Source organism: Pongo abelii, chromosome 17 (genome assembly GCF_028885655.2).
Source record: "Pongo abelii isolate AG06213 chromosome 17, NHGRI_mPonAbe1-v2.0_pri, whole genome shotgun sequence".
In the NCBI taxonomy this organism is placed as follows: Eukaryota; Metazoa; Chordata; class Mammalia; order Primates; family Hominidae; genus Pongo; species Pongo abelii.
Genome location: NC_072002.2, coordinates 56,529,780 through 56,543,652, shown reverse-complemented (window position 1 = coordinate 56,543,652; position 13,873 = coordinate 56,529,780). Strand labels below are relative to the sequence as shown.

The window sequence follows — 13,873 nt, the reverse complement described above, 5'->3', positions numbered from 1 at the left end:
TCCTTTAAAAAGTGATTTGAATCTCACAAACGTACATTTAATGAGATAAAATCGTATTGCACAGTTTGTAATAAACCTAAGAGCCTCCTAACAGTGAGAAATTTTAAAGTATATATAGATTCTTGAAGAGGTTAATATGCTTGAATAGTTTATGGATCTTCATTATAATCACAACACAATCTGATTAGCAACCTTTGACAAAAGAATTTTCTAAACAAACGCAAACTTCAGCCCAAGCACTATTTGAACACCTCAAATACCAGCTAACCAAGATCGAATTTGTAAAGTATTTTGTTGGTTGTTCTGCTGCTTTTCTACATGACAGTAACTTTTTAAGTGGTCACTACACAGTAGCTCACAGAAATTTAGTTGTTTTATATTTTTCAAACTGATAATGCACCTTTTTAGAAGTTGTCTCTGCCCAGATTGCAGCTTTCTGTAACTCCTTCCTGGCTACCTAATAGTATATAAAGGACTTTCCATCTGATCTGATCAATCCTGGAAAACAAGTTTCCTTTAACTGTCAACCACAGTTTCAGAATGCCTGAGGCTAACAGGAAACCTTTTCTATGGCCTTATTGAAGATATTTAAAAATAGAATACTTGTCCTTCTTTCCCAGTACCTTCCTGGGCTTTCATATCAGACTGTGGAAGCAATAAGCAACTGCTTGAAAGAAGTTCCATCAGTGTGGCATATTCCACATAGAGAGCCTCTTAAAGTCTAAAGAAAGCATTTGTTGCTTGCATTCCTGAATGTCTGCTTGATTAGTCAAACCTTTTTTTTTTTTTTTTTTTTTTTTGAGACTGAGTCTCAGTCTGCTGTCCAGGCTAGAGTGCAGTGGCATAATCTTGGCTCACCACAACCTCCTCCTCCCCCATTCAAGTGATTCCCCTGTCTCAGCCTCCCGAGTAGCTGGGATTACAGGCACTTGCCACAGCTAATTTTTTGCCCAGCTAATTTTTTTTTTTTTGTATTTTTAGTAGAGATAGGTTTTCACCATGTTGGCCAGGCTGGTCTTGAACTCCTGAACTCAGGTGATCCAGCCGCCTCAGCTTCCCAAAGTGCTGGGATTACAGGCTTAAGCCACTGTGCTTGCCTTGTTTTCTAAATTAAAGAAATATGCATTGCATAATTTTGACAAAGTCAGGTAACTGGACTTTCAAAATAATTATTTAAGTTTTTCAAAGCCAATAATTCATTAAATCTTGACTAGTTGCTTTGTGTGAAACAGGGGTTCAAATTTCTACAACTACCTTACTGAATATTATATCAGTTGTCAAATTTGTCCCAAGTGCTCTAATTGCTCATACTCAAAATTTTTGTTGTTTTATTCCAAGACCTAAAAATATAGATTGGAAAATTCTTTATTCTTTTAGATGCCTTAACTAGCTGAATTGGAACAGTCAATGGTGAACAATTCAAGATTTATTGAACACTTGTTACACAGGCAACCTGTGCTTGGCTTTGTGCAGAAGAGAGAAAAACAAAGGAAAAAGAAAGGGAAGGACCCTGTATCATTGTGCTGTGTGCTTTGCCTACATTGTGTAATCTTCTCATCACTCATACGTAGTAGTTATTATCATGCTTGTTTTCCAGAAGAGAAGGAAGTAAGTTTCAAAGCTCAATATAAACTAAGACAGGCCTGTGCACACTTGAGCTTACACAGTGCCTTCTCTGGAGCCTTCCAGTAGAATTCTAGAAGAGGAGGAGCTAAGTCTCTAAATTCATATGGGAAATGCACACCAATTTAACAAGTTCATATCTCCATAACTCAGCAGTCCATTTGCTTTATATCATATCTGCCTTCCAAAAGAAACCAAAAGATCACTTTGACTCTCCAAAACAGATTGCAAAAATATCAGTTTGGGAGCAATCTTCTTAACATCTTTATTGAAGTAAAATTGACATCCCCACATAAAAAAAAGCATTATGTCTGAAGTATACAATTTGATTAATTTTAACATATGTTCATCACTGTGAAATCACCATCACAATAAAAAAATGAGCAACCCAAAATCCTCACCTCCAAAGTTTCCTTGTAATTATTTGAAATTCTTTTCTCCTGTTTTTCGTCCCACCTGCAGGAAATCACTGATCTGTTTTTTTCTAATTAGTGCTCATTTCCTAGAACATCATATAAATGGAGTCATACAATATGTATGCGTTTTTTTATCTGACATCTTCCATGCAACATAGTTATTTTAAGATTTAGCAATGTTGTTGAATGTATCAATAGTCTACTCATTTTCTTTGCTAAAGAATATTCCATTGTATGACTGTATCACAATATGTTTATGCATTCAACTGTTGATGGATATTTAGGATGTTTCCAATTTAGGGTTACTGAAAACAAAGCTATATAAAAATTAATATGAAAGTCTTTGTATAAATCTATGTTCCTTTTTTTTCATGGTTAAATACTTAAGAGTAGAATAATAGGTCTTATGAGAGGTAGATTTTTAACTTTTTAAAAAACTGTCACCCTGCTTTTCAAAATAGTTATACCATTTTACATTCCCACCAGCAATATAGGAGAGTTCCAGTTGTTGCACATTGTTGTTAACACTTGGTACTGTCAGTCCTCTTATTTTCGTTATTACAACAGAGTGTAGTGGTATCTCACTATGGCTTTTAATTTGTATTTTCCTAGTGACTAATAATATTATGACTATTTGCCATTTGAACATCTTTTATGGTGAAGTGTCTCTAAAATTCTTCACCCATTTTTTTAAATTGGGTGTTTTGTCTTCCTCTTATTTAGTTGTATGAGCACTTTATATATTCTAGATACAAGTTCTTTGTTCTGTATATGTTTTACTATGTTTTTCCCAACGTGGGCCTTTGTATTGTCCTTTTTATAACAGTGTATTTTGAACAGCAAATGTTTTTAATTTTGATGAAGTCCAATACATCAATAATTTTTCTAGATTGTGCCTTTGTATTGTCTTTAACAAATATTTACTAAACTGTAAGTCACTAAGATGTTTTCCTGTGTTTTATTTTTAATGTTTTATACCTTTAGCTCATATTTAAAAATAAAATATAATTTAAGTTAATTTTTCCATATGGTGTGAGACAAGGATTGAGGTTCTTTTTTTTTCTTTTAGAGATAGCTATCCAATTATTTCAGCACTATTTGTTGAAAAAAATTATCCTTTCCCCATTGAACTTCTTTGGCACCTCTGTAAAAAATAAATTGACCATATACATGTGGACCTGCCTTCAAAGAGAAACCCTAAGGTACCTTTAAAATTATAGAACAGATTGTGAAAATATCAGATAGGACAGCATTTTTAATGTATTGTAGAATAATTCATTGAAAAGATGAGTTGACATGACTGTTACACTTTGAATCTGAATCTGCAATGCTCATTAATAATTTCACAAGTTTGGCACCAAAAATTTGTTCATCAAAGAATATGTTCAAGTTCTGTCTTTGAGGGGTCCATAGGCCAGAAGGAATAGGAAGCATATTTAATTCACACCCACCATACCAAATAGAAGCTGCTAAGGGTGATAAGAGAGGGACAGTTAAAAGTATTCAGAGACATTAAGAAAGGTGAAAGAATTAGAAAAGAATTTTCTAAAAAATTTCCCAGTTAGGGTATTCAGGGGAGCCTTCTCACTGAAGAGGACAGAAGGGTAGGATTTGCACACATAGAAGTGAGAAAAAGTGAATTCCAGCAGGAATAAAATACATGAGCAGAGGCATGAAGACAAAAAAAAAAAACAAGGGACACATCACAAGAATAAAATGTAAACTGAAGAAAAATGTGAGTAATAGTATGTTTTCCATTCCAGAATATTCCTTGCAGATAAGGATGTTTAAAGAGTTACCTTATCTGGAGGAAAATGAACCAGTAAAAAAAAAAATACAAAAACAAAAACAAAAAACAGAATTCTAAATTCCAATATCTTGCCCAAGTCCACCATTCAATCAATTTAAACTGGCAAATTCAAAGAAAATAAATAATTTATTTCTTTAAAACAGTTTAACATTTCAGGTAGAAAGTATACAAAACCAGATACCCAAGTCAAACCACCTTTCTCTACAAAGTCTTCCCTAGATTTTTCCAAACCTTGAGCTTCTCTGAACACTAACAACTTAATCACAGCATCTTATCAAGATACAGTAGTTCCTTCTTATCCAAGAGGGATACATTCCAAGACCCCAAGTGGATGCCTGAAACTACAGCTTGTAATGAATCCTGTATATACTACTTTTTTACTATACTTACACACCTATAATAAAATGCAATTTATAAATTACACACAATAAGAGATTAACAACAATAACTAATAATTATAACAATATTACAGCATCGCCACTACTGTGGCTTGGGGCCATCATTAGGTCAAATAAGGGTTACTTGAACACAGGAACTGCAGTACCATGACAGCTGATCTGATAACCCAGATAGTTTCTAAGTGATTAATGGGCAGTGAGTGTCTACAGCCCGTATGCTGGACAAAGGGATGATTCATATGCTGGGCAGAATGGGAAATGTCATCATGCTATTCAGAGTGGCGCCCAATTTAAAACGTATGTATTGTTTATTTCTGGAATTTTCCATATGTTTTTAGACTGTGGTTGACTTCAGAAACCACAAAAAATGAAACTCTGGATTTCACCTGGACTATTAGATACCAGATATTCTCCTGTGTATTTAGTCTTGCCTCGTAAGTAAATATGTCTCTTCCTTGTTTGAATACACAATTCTACTTTTTGGCTGATAAAATTTCTCAGAGTGCACTTTTAGTTTACATATATACAGGAAATATCTTCTTCCAGAAATATTTTTGTTTTGTGATTCATCCAGCAAAGGTTGTGAATGTTGTTGGAATTAAGGTTATTTCTCAAAGGCTAATCTGTTTGTGGTTTGTTTTGAAGCAGCACGCTATCATCCTTTTTATAGCTCCATATCAGGTTTATGTATAATTCAATCAATACCTTGGGGCACACTATTTGATGATTACAATAAAAAAAGAGATCTATTTTGTTGTTCTTTGTGAAGCTACTTTCATTATCACGTGTCACTCAGTTACAAGAGTTTATGGGACCATTTACACCCAATGGACACTTTAAACATGCGGGTTTTATGACAAGTAAACTCCAAGATAAATGAAAACATTTTAAAAAGATATTAGGATCCTTTCCTTGGTCTTTGATTGATATGAATTGGGGTAGTAAAAAGGATTTTCTTTTGTATAGCCCTGCCTGTTACAAGTCGCCAGAGAGATGGTGCTGAGATGAAGTGTTCCAAATAGCTAATGGCCTGGGCTTGCTCACTCAGTACCAGCAGGGTCCCTAAAGCTGAAAATAAAAAATGAAAAATAGGCAAATGATTTTTTAACCAATATACAAATACTTCAGGTCACCTAAACACATTTTGCACACTTTCTACAAGACTAGTTCAAATGTGGTCAATAGCTACCCCTCTGCTCTCAAATAGCAACCCACATCAATTAGTGCTCCCCAAAAGCATTATTTTTAATAGAGCAATGAACTGTTTATTACAAATAGTTACAAATATATTGATTTGTTTTGTGTTTTTATTCTTTTTTGAAGTTAACTTCAACGTTTATTATAGATTAACGGGCACACACACAGGTTACATGGGGTAAATTGTGTGATGCTAAGGCTTGGAGTCCCAGTAATCCAGTCACCCAGGCAGTAAGCACAGTACCCAACAGATAGTTCTTTAGCCCATGCTTCTGTCTCTTCCCCCGACTTCTAGTGGTCCCCAGTGTCTAATGTTCCCACCTTTATGTTCATGTGTATTCAATGTTTAGCTACTGCTTATAAGTGAAAACACGTGGTATTTGGTTTTCTGTTCCTGTGTTAGTTTACTTCAGATAATGACCTCCAGCTCTATCCATGTTGCTGCATATTACATGATTTTCTTCTTTAAGTCTACACAGTATTCCATGGTGAATATGTTCCACATTTTCTTTATCCAATCCCTTGTTGGTAGGCACCTAGGTTGATTCCATGTCTCCGCTATTGTGGATAATGTTGCAATGAACATACGAATGCATGTGTCTTTTTGATAGAATCAATTATTTTCCTTTGGGTATGTACCCAGTACTGGGATTGCTGGCTGGAATGATAGTTTTATTTTAAGTTCTTTGAGAAATCTCTAAACTCTTTCCGTGGTGACTGAACTAGTTTGCATTCCCACCAACAGTGTATAAGCATTCCCATTTCTCCATAGCCTCGCCAACATCTGTTGTTTTTTGACTTTCCATTTTATTTATTTTATTTGTATTCATTTATTTATTTATTTTCAGACAGAGTCTGGCTCTGTTGCCTGGGCTGGAGTGCAGTGGTGTGATCTTGGCTCACTGAAACCTCTGCCAGGTTCAAGTGTTCAAGTGATTCTCCTGCCTCAGCCTCCCAAGCACCTGAGATTACAAGCATGCACCACCACGCCCAGCTAATTTGTATATTTTTTGTAAAGATGAGGTTTTGCCATGTTGGCCAAGCTGGTTTAGAACTCCTGGCCTCAAGTGATCCACCCACCTCGGCCTCCCAGAGTGCTGGGATTACAGGCATGAGCCACTGAGCCCAGCCTTGTTTTTTGACTTTTTAATGATAGCATTCTGACTAGTGTGAGATGATATTTCACTTTAGTTTTGATTTGCATTTTTCTGGTGATTGGTGATGTGAGCATTTTTTCCTGTTTCTTGGCCACAAAAGCATCATTTCTTGAGTCATTAGTCTATTTTGGTCTCCAAGAAAATCATTTAAAATGCAAGCCCCTTTAATTGGACAAAATTGAATATGAACTATATGTTAGGTAGTACCATTGTATCAATGTTAATTTTTTTAATTTGATGAATTTTACTGTGTGGTTATGTAAAAAAAAAAAAAAAAGGTTTGTTTTCTTATGAACTGTATGCTGAAGGGATGAAGAGTCGTGACCTCTGCAAATTACTCTCAAATGGTAGAGCAAGATGATAATAATATAATAATCATCAAGATTATAATAGTTATGAGAATAAATATTGTGGATGTTTTATGTAAAAAGAGATAAAGCAAATGTGGCAAGACATTAACAATGGATTGCATTTAAGTGAAGGAATATGGGAATACAATGTAATATTCTGGAAACTTTTCTTTAGGTGTGAAAAAATTTTTAATAAAAAATTTATTTGAGCAGGATTAAGGATCTGCCTGACCAAAGAAGCACCCACAGAAAATGGTACCCAAGTGGTACCTAAAGGAGCAACTGGCCCCTGAATGCCCCTTTGCCGGGTCTGTCCCATAGACCCTGGCCAAGTGAGGGATGAAAGGAGTACTCAGACACAGGTATGCAGTGTAAGAGCAGCTAGGGGACTGCCCAGCTCTAGTGGCAGAAGAGTGAGTAGTCCTGAACAGCTGGAGCTGCTTGCTTTTATTCAGTACAGACATAATGTTGAAAGCCTGGAGCAAACACAATCTGTGGGTAATTAACATTATTGTTCCCCCTTTCAGGGAGCAGTCACACATGTGGATGATCAAAGGTAAGTTTCCAGACAACATAAGTAAACAAGCCTATTTAAGATAAATTCCCCTACACTCCTTCATACCTATTCTTCCCCCTCTGCATCAAGGTCAGAGAATAGCTGCCTTCAGCTTATTCTCCTCTAAAGCTATGCAGAGCCTTCCAAACTTTCAGAAGGCCTGTTCCTTTCCCTATAGCTTCTCCCACAACTCTGACCGGTCTCCTATACCCCTTAGCAATTTATTTCTTTAAACTAAGACATTGCTGTGCTACATTTACTCTAGTATCTGTAAAACTCCAGCACACTCAGCATCCCTGACTATCCATTCTAGTCATTCTCGTCACATGAGTTGCTGGCATTTTCTTCACCTCCAGGTTAACCTATTGACAATATCTATCTATCCTAAGTTGCTGTCTAGGAAGATGTGTCTTTATCACATCCCTTACCCACCCACCAATTGCCAACAGACCAATAGCATATTCCATCTTCCTTCCTCCAGGATCTGCTCCATCAGTGATGCTCGCCCCTCTTGTGAGGCCAAACTTACTTCACTCAGCCTCTTCCTGGTTTTCCCCTCCTCCTGACTCCACCCTGCCTCCCAGCATATGTATGATCTCCTTTCACAACTTTTGAAGTATAAATAAAGGTGACAATGAGGTACTCTCAACTAAGAAACTGGGGAGCGGGGAGGAAATGAGAATTAAACTACAATCATGTATGGATCACATGTTATGGATCAAAGTAAAAACCTACAAGTTACTTTAAAGAGACTTAATGGTTCTAAAGTCAAAGACTTGGCAAAAATGGGAAAGTAATGTCAGTATAGTTATAGAAACAGTGTGGTAATTACCTAGAAGGTAAGTTCAGAAATACAGCAAAGGAGAAACAAAGACAAAACTATGGTGATAGAAATCAGAACAGTGGTTGCCACAGAGTAGAAGGAATGGAGGAGACTGATTACAAAAGGGCAAAGGGGAACATTTCAGGGTGATGGAAATATTCTAAATCTTGGTTATGGTAGAGATCACAAGACTGCACACATTTGTCAAAACTCATTGAATTGCACTTGTAAAATTAGTAAATTTTACTGTAGGCAAATATAAATCAACAAAGTTAATTTTAAAAGTATACCAGTTTTTATTAGTAACAAGATTGGGAGGACATAGCTCACAACTGATTACCACATACCTATAGGAAAGACACCCTGTTTATGAAGCTGTATAACGAAAATGTGTACACTCTTCTGCTATACCCCTCAGGGTCAAAGTGCCCTTTCCAGTCAGTGGTAGTTGCTCAGAAACTGCTTTCCTCTGGGAGCTTCTAGCCTGCACAGAAGCCTTACTGCATGATGTATGATGTATCACAGTAAAACTGTCCTTTATATGAATATACTGAGAATTTCCCTCTTGCACAGAGTATACTCATGACACTATAGCCTTTTCGGAGAGCTAAAAGGACACACACAAACTTCTTATTTGTTATCAGATATCATCTCACCCACACTGAGCTTAAAATGACCAATAACAGCACTAAAAGTATGTCCTTCACATTTCTCTATTTCACTGGGGGTGGGAGGGTAAGACAAAGAAAAGAAATGCTCTAATTGTATCCAGGATGGATTTTTCTCTTTTGTTAGGCTCAAATAACAAACCTAGGAAATTTTAAATCCTGGAAGTCCATCTGTCAGCATCTGGTTCCCCAGAGACCAAGAAAATGCTTTCATTTAGCTGAAGGCTGCTACAGGCAGCCACATACCCGCCTGAGAAAATACATCATTTTTTGCAAGTGTGAAAATGACTGCTAAGGGGAATAGGAGCCCTAGTTACATGCCCCATTTCAGAGCCTTCAGCCCCAGCTGCAGGGACCAAATAAGACAGTGATGGCCCTGGGAATTTAAGAATTCAGTTCCTTTCTGACAGCCTCAAAAACCCCAGGCCACATTGAGGAAGAAGAACTGCCTCAGTCACTAGCTCAGAAAACTCATCAATGGCAGGGGCCCAATCTTGGCTCCAAAGGAGCCCTTGCTGGCCCCTCACTTATCTTCCCTAAATGAGTGAACGCTGCCATAAAAGGTAGCTCTAGACCAACAGCTGCAGGCAAAGAAACTCTCTTCCTCTTGATTTACCATTCTCCTAAGCTGCCTGCCCACTCACCAACTTAGTAGAATTCCTGACCTTGCATCCCTGACTGCCATCTGCCCTGCCTCTTCCCACATCTCCCCTCCCACACATCTTGGCAACACCAAGACTGAACAGGCTCAGGCCCCAACATGATTCTACTGCTTCTTTCATATTCATGAATATGTTCAGAGATGTTTATTATTACCTAGATTTACAAATCATAGTTTAGCATATCGTTTCTGACATAAAATACAGAAAATTCTAAAAGAAAAAAATTCAGTGCCCCCTTCAGATCTTCAATAAGAGTTACTATGTACAGTAAAATGATAAGAAAGGAAACCCTCAGCTATTCTGACATGCAAATGCTAGGTGGTCAACTAGGTCCACACTCAAGCTCATCACTGCCAGAACATTTACACCTGGCTCTCAGCACATGCAATTCAAATTTGTGCCTTAAACCTAGTGCAAGTGGCCAGGGAGCCCCAAAGTCCGAAACACAGAAGGCCAAGACTGTTAAATCTCAGACCACTGAGGCTCCTATATCACCACCAGCACCTGTCTACCCGTCAGGCCCATCCGGCTCCACAGAGAGTGGCAGCTCCAGGCTACATCAAGACCTCGATTTGACTAGCTGAACCCACCTGCACAAGGAGGGGAACAACAGACCCCTTGCTGTTAAAGGGGGCCCAGGCTTCACGTGTGTGCACAGCAGTTTGGCTGAAATAGAGACATTAAAATTGAATGCTCCTGATGGCCAGAGGCACAACCTTTTTCTCCCCTGCAGGTTGGAAAGTCCTCTTTCTGTTGTGATGGAGTCCTGTTGGTTTTCATTTATATTTTTCACTGTCACATTGCCTATTCTCTCCACCTCACTATCATAGGCCAGTCCAATTAAATCATGCCTAGATTGTTATGCTAACCCTTCCTGGCCTTGCTTCCCAGGCTCAACCCTAGGGGCCAGGTAGATGGACACTAAACCACCACCTATATTTTCCTCTTATATTATTTTTGAGAAACATCAGTGAGTCCCTTTGATCTAAAATATTGTATTAGTCCATTCTCACACTGCTGTAAGGATACTATCCGAGACTGGGTAATTTATAAACAAAGGAGGTTTAATTGACTCACAGTTAGGCATGGCTGGGGAAGCCTCAGGAAACTTATAATCATGGCAGGAGAAGCAGGCACCTTTTTCGCTAGGAGGCAGAAGAGAGAAGAGCAATCAGGGGAAATATCAGACGCTTGTAAAACCATGAGATCTCGTGAGAACTCACTCACTATCACGAGAATTGCATGGGGAAAACTGCCCCCATGATCCAATCACTTCCCACCGGGTCCCTCCCTCAACACGTGGGGATTATGGGGATTACAATTTAAGATGAGATTTGGGTGGGGGCACAGCCAAACCATATCAAATATCAACTACAAATGTCTTGGCCCATCTTTCCGTGTCCCCTTACCCTACACAGCCTCTCTCACCATTTTCCAGAACGTACCTCCAACTCCAGCTGAACAGATTTACTCACTCTTCCTTGTTCGCTCGGATTGGTACTTGTATCTTTCCTCCGCTTCCAATTTCTCCTTTCTTATCTCTGGTATAGAAACCACACCCTCCCTTTTTCTTTATGGCCCAGAACAAGACTTAGGTTCTCAATGAGGCATTCCTGAAATGTTTTCAGCTGCCACTGTCTTTTCTTCCTTTTCTGGTGTCCTAATGCATCTGTAATTCATACCACACAGGTTAGCACTTCATTGTTTGCAAATTGTTTCACACGTGTTTTTTTTTTTTTTTTGTACTTTGAGACTTACCCTGTATCACACTAATACCTGCAGAGTGCTGGACACCTGTGGGAGACTTCCCAGTTGATTTCTGGGCTGAATCAATTTGCGAACAATTGTAAAATTCAGTAATCACCATGTGAAATATTCCCATTTCCCGTGTGATTTGACATTTTTACCCAGGAGAATATCTCTCATCTTTTATGTTGCTACTCCACGGCTTTGACAAATAGAGTTCACCTCAAATCTCTCTTCAAACCATATTTAAACTTCCCACCTTCCAGCAAAGACTCCAGGCTAGATCTCATTGAGCCAGTCAGCTTTGCTAATTTGTAACCAATTTTTGATTTACTAAATGGCAGCATTCAGCTGGAGGACAGATGGAAAAGCCACAGGTAACTGCTGACCTTCTGATTAGAGGGATAAGATAACCATACTAGATTTCACATTCAGATTATCTACAGAGATTGGATATGAAAGATCTTTCCAAGGGTTAGAGGGAGGAAAGAAAGCATATGGCATGTGGCTAAAGGATTTATGAATTAATAGAAGGGATTTATTATAACCTTCAAGGCAGATAAGAAATATGCTGGTGCTGTGCTTTTCTGAAAACCTGCATGCCATTCTGAGAAGGCTGGTTCTAACAGGGAATTTTTATTCTCTAAATAAATAGAATATACTATTACCAATCAGGGCTTTTGCTCCTAATGAGAGGTACTGATTGCTGCTATCACTAAAGCATCCTGAAAACCTGTGGCTGCTCTGTGGCGAGCAGGTCAACTCCAGGCTCAATTGTGCAATACAGGGTGTTTGGGTTGGTTCCCATCTCACTTCCCCTTTTCTTTCCTCCTTCCTTTGTGTCCATATCTCTTCCAAATTCCCTTCCCAGACCCTTCATGACTATCTCCCATATTAGCCATCTGTGATGGTTAATACTGGATGTCAACTTGATTGGATTGAAGGGTGCAAAGTATTGATCCTGGGTGTGTCTGTGAGGGCCTTGCCAAAGGAGATTAACATTTGAGTCAGTGGATTGGGAAAGGCAGATCTACCTTCAATCTGGGAGGGCACCATCTAACCAGCTGCCAGCGTAACTAGAATAAAAGCAAGCAGAAGAATGTGGAAATATTAGGCTTGGCCAGGCACAGTGGCTCACGCCTATAATCGCAGAACTTTCGGAGGCTGAGGTGGGCGGATCACTTGAGGTCAGGAGTTCATTCCAGACCAACCTGGCCAACATGGTGAAACCCTGTATCTACTAAAAATACAAAAATCAGCCGTGTTGGCATGCACCTGTAATCACAGGTACTGAGGCGGAGGCAGAGGTTGCAGTGAGCCGAGATCACACCACTGCACTCCAGACTGGGTGACAGAGGGCGACTCCATCTCAAAAAAAAAAAAAAAAAAAAAAAAAAGATTAGACTGGCTTAGCCTCCAAGCCTACATCTTTCTCCCACGCTGGATGCTTCCTGCCCTCAAACAGTGGACTCGAAGTCCTTCAGCTTTGGGACTTGGACTGGCTTCCTTGCTCCTCAGGTTGCAGATGGCCTATTATGCAACCTTACCTTGTGATCTCGTGAGTTAATACTCCTTAATACATTCCCCTTTGTATATACATCTATCCTATTAATTCTGTCCCTCTAGAGAACCCTGACTAACACACCATCTCACCCCTTTGCACCCTTTTTCTCACTTGTATGCCCATCACAAATTCCTCCCAGACCAAGGTGAGATTCACACTATGAATGATGGAGAGAAAACTCCAGGAGTGACTTCCCTTCCCCAGGAGCTCAGATAGCCATCTGAACACAGAAAAGACAAACATAACCCAGGGAAGTGACATATTTACAGTTAAATTTTGGAAAGATGTTTTGGCCTGAGGATTATCTAAACACAGATTACATTATAGACCATCTGGGTGTTATGACAGCTTCAGAAATTGTATAGAATTGGGTAGCCACAGACAAGGTAGGTACAGGAGACTCCGATGTGACCTTGAGGGACAGCATCAGACAGGCATGGTGGGTGCCTCCAAAGAGGAAGAGCAGTGTGCAGGAGTGAGTTGGGTGGGCTACCAGTCCCGAGGATTATCTGGATTGGGAAAAAGCAAGCAAAGTGAATTCTGGAGAACCACCTGGTGATGAGTCATGTAGATGCCGTGTCTGACTCAGCATAATGGGAGGGGAAGACTTCTGCCTTTTCCAGAGTGGCTTCTGGAAAGCCACAAAAATGAGCAGCACTAACCTGTCACAAACGAACTTCAACCTCAAAGGAGAACCAAGGCCTCCTGGAAGGTTAGCAACAGATAGACAGCTAAATTTTCTTTCTGTAGATTTCTTCTTTTTTTTAAAGTAAAAGATGACTACTTGCTATTTATGTATATCCCAAGAAAATGCAGAATTACATCTTCAATCACAGTTTTTTTCCCTATGAGCCTATTTTTATATTCACCACAGACTAGTAACATTTCTCCTTCAGAGATTGT

At 38.9% G+C, this 13,873-nt stretch overlaps 2 long non-coding RNA genes across 2 annotated transcripts in view; one reads left to right on the top strand and one right to left on the bottom strand.

Moving 5' to 3' along the window:
• LOC134760296 (uncharacterized) overlaps window positions 1-12,700 on the bottom strand; it is a 64,738-nt gene extending 52,038 nt beyond the window's left edge. The window contains exon 1 of the long non-coding RNA XR_010137579.1: window positions 10,738-12,700. This is a non-coding gene — a long non-coding RNA (uncharacterized LOC134760296). The remainder of the gene's footprint in view (window positions 1-10,737) is intronic.
• On the top strand, window positions 7,217-8,016 carry LOC134760333 (uncharacterized). The gene is made up of 3 exons (XR_010137681.1): window positions 7,217-7,313; window positions 7,479-7,507; window positions 7,989-8,016. It is a non-coding gene; the product is annotated as an uncharacterized LOC134760333 (long non-coding RNA).
• Window positions 12,701-13,873: the final 1,173 nt, after the last annotated feature.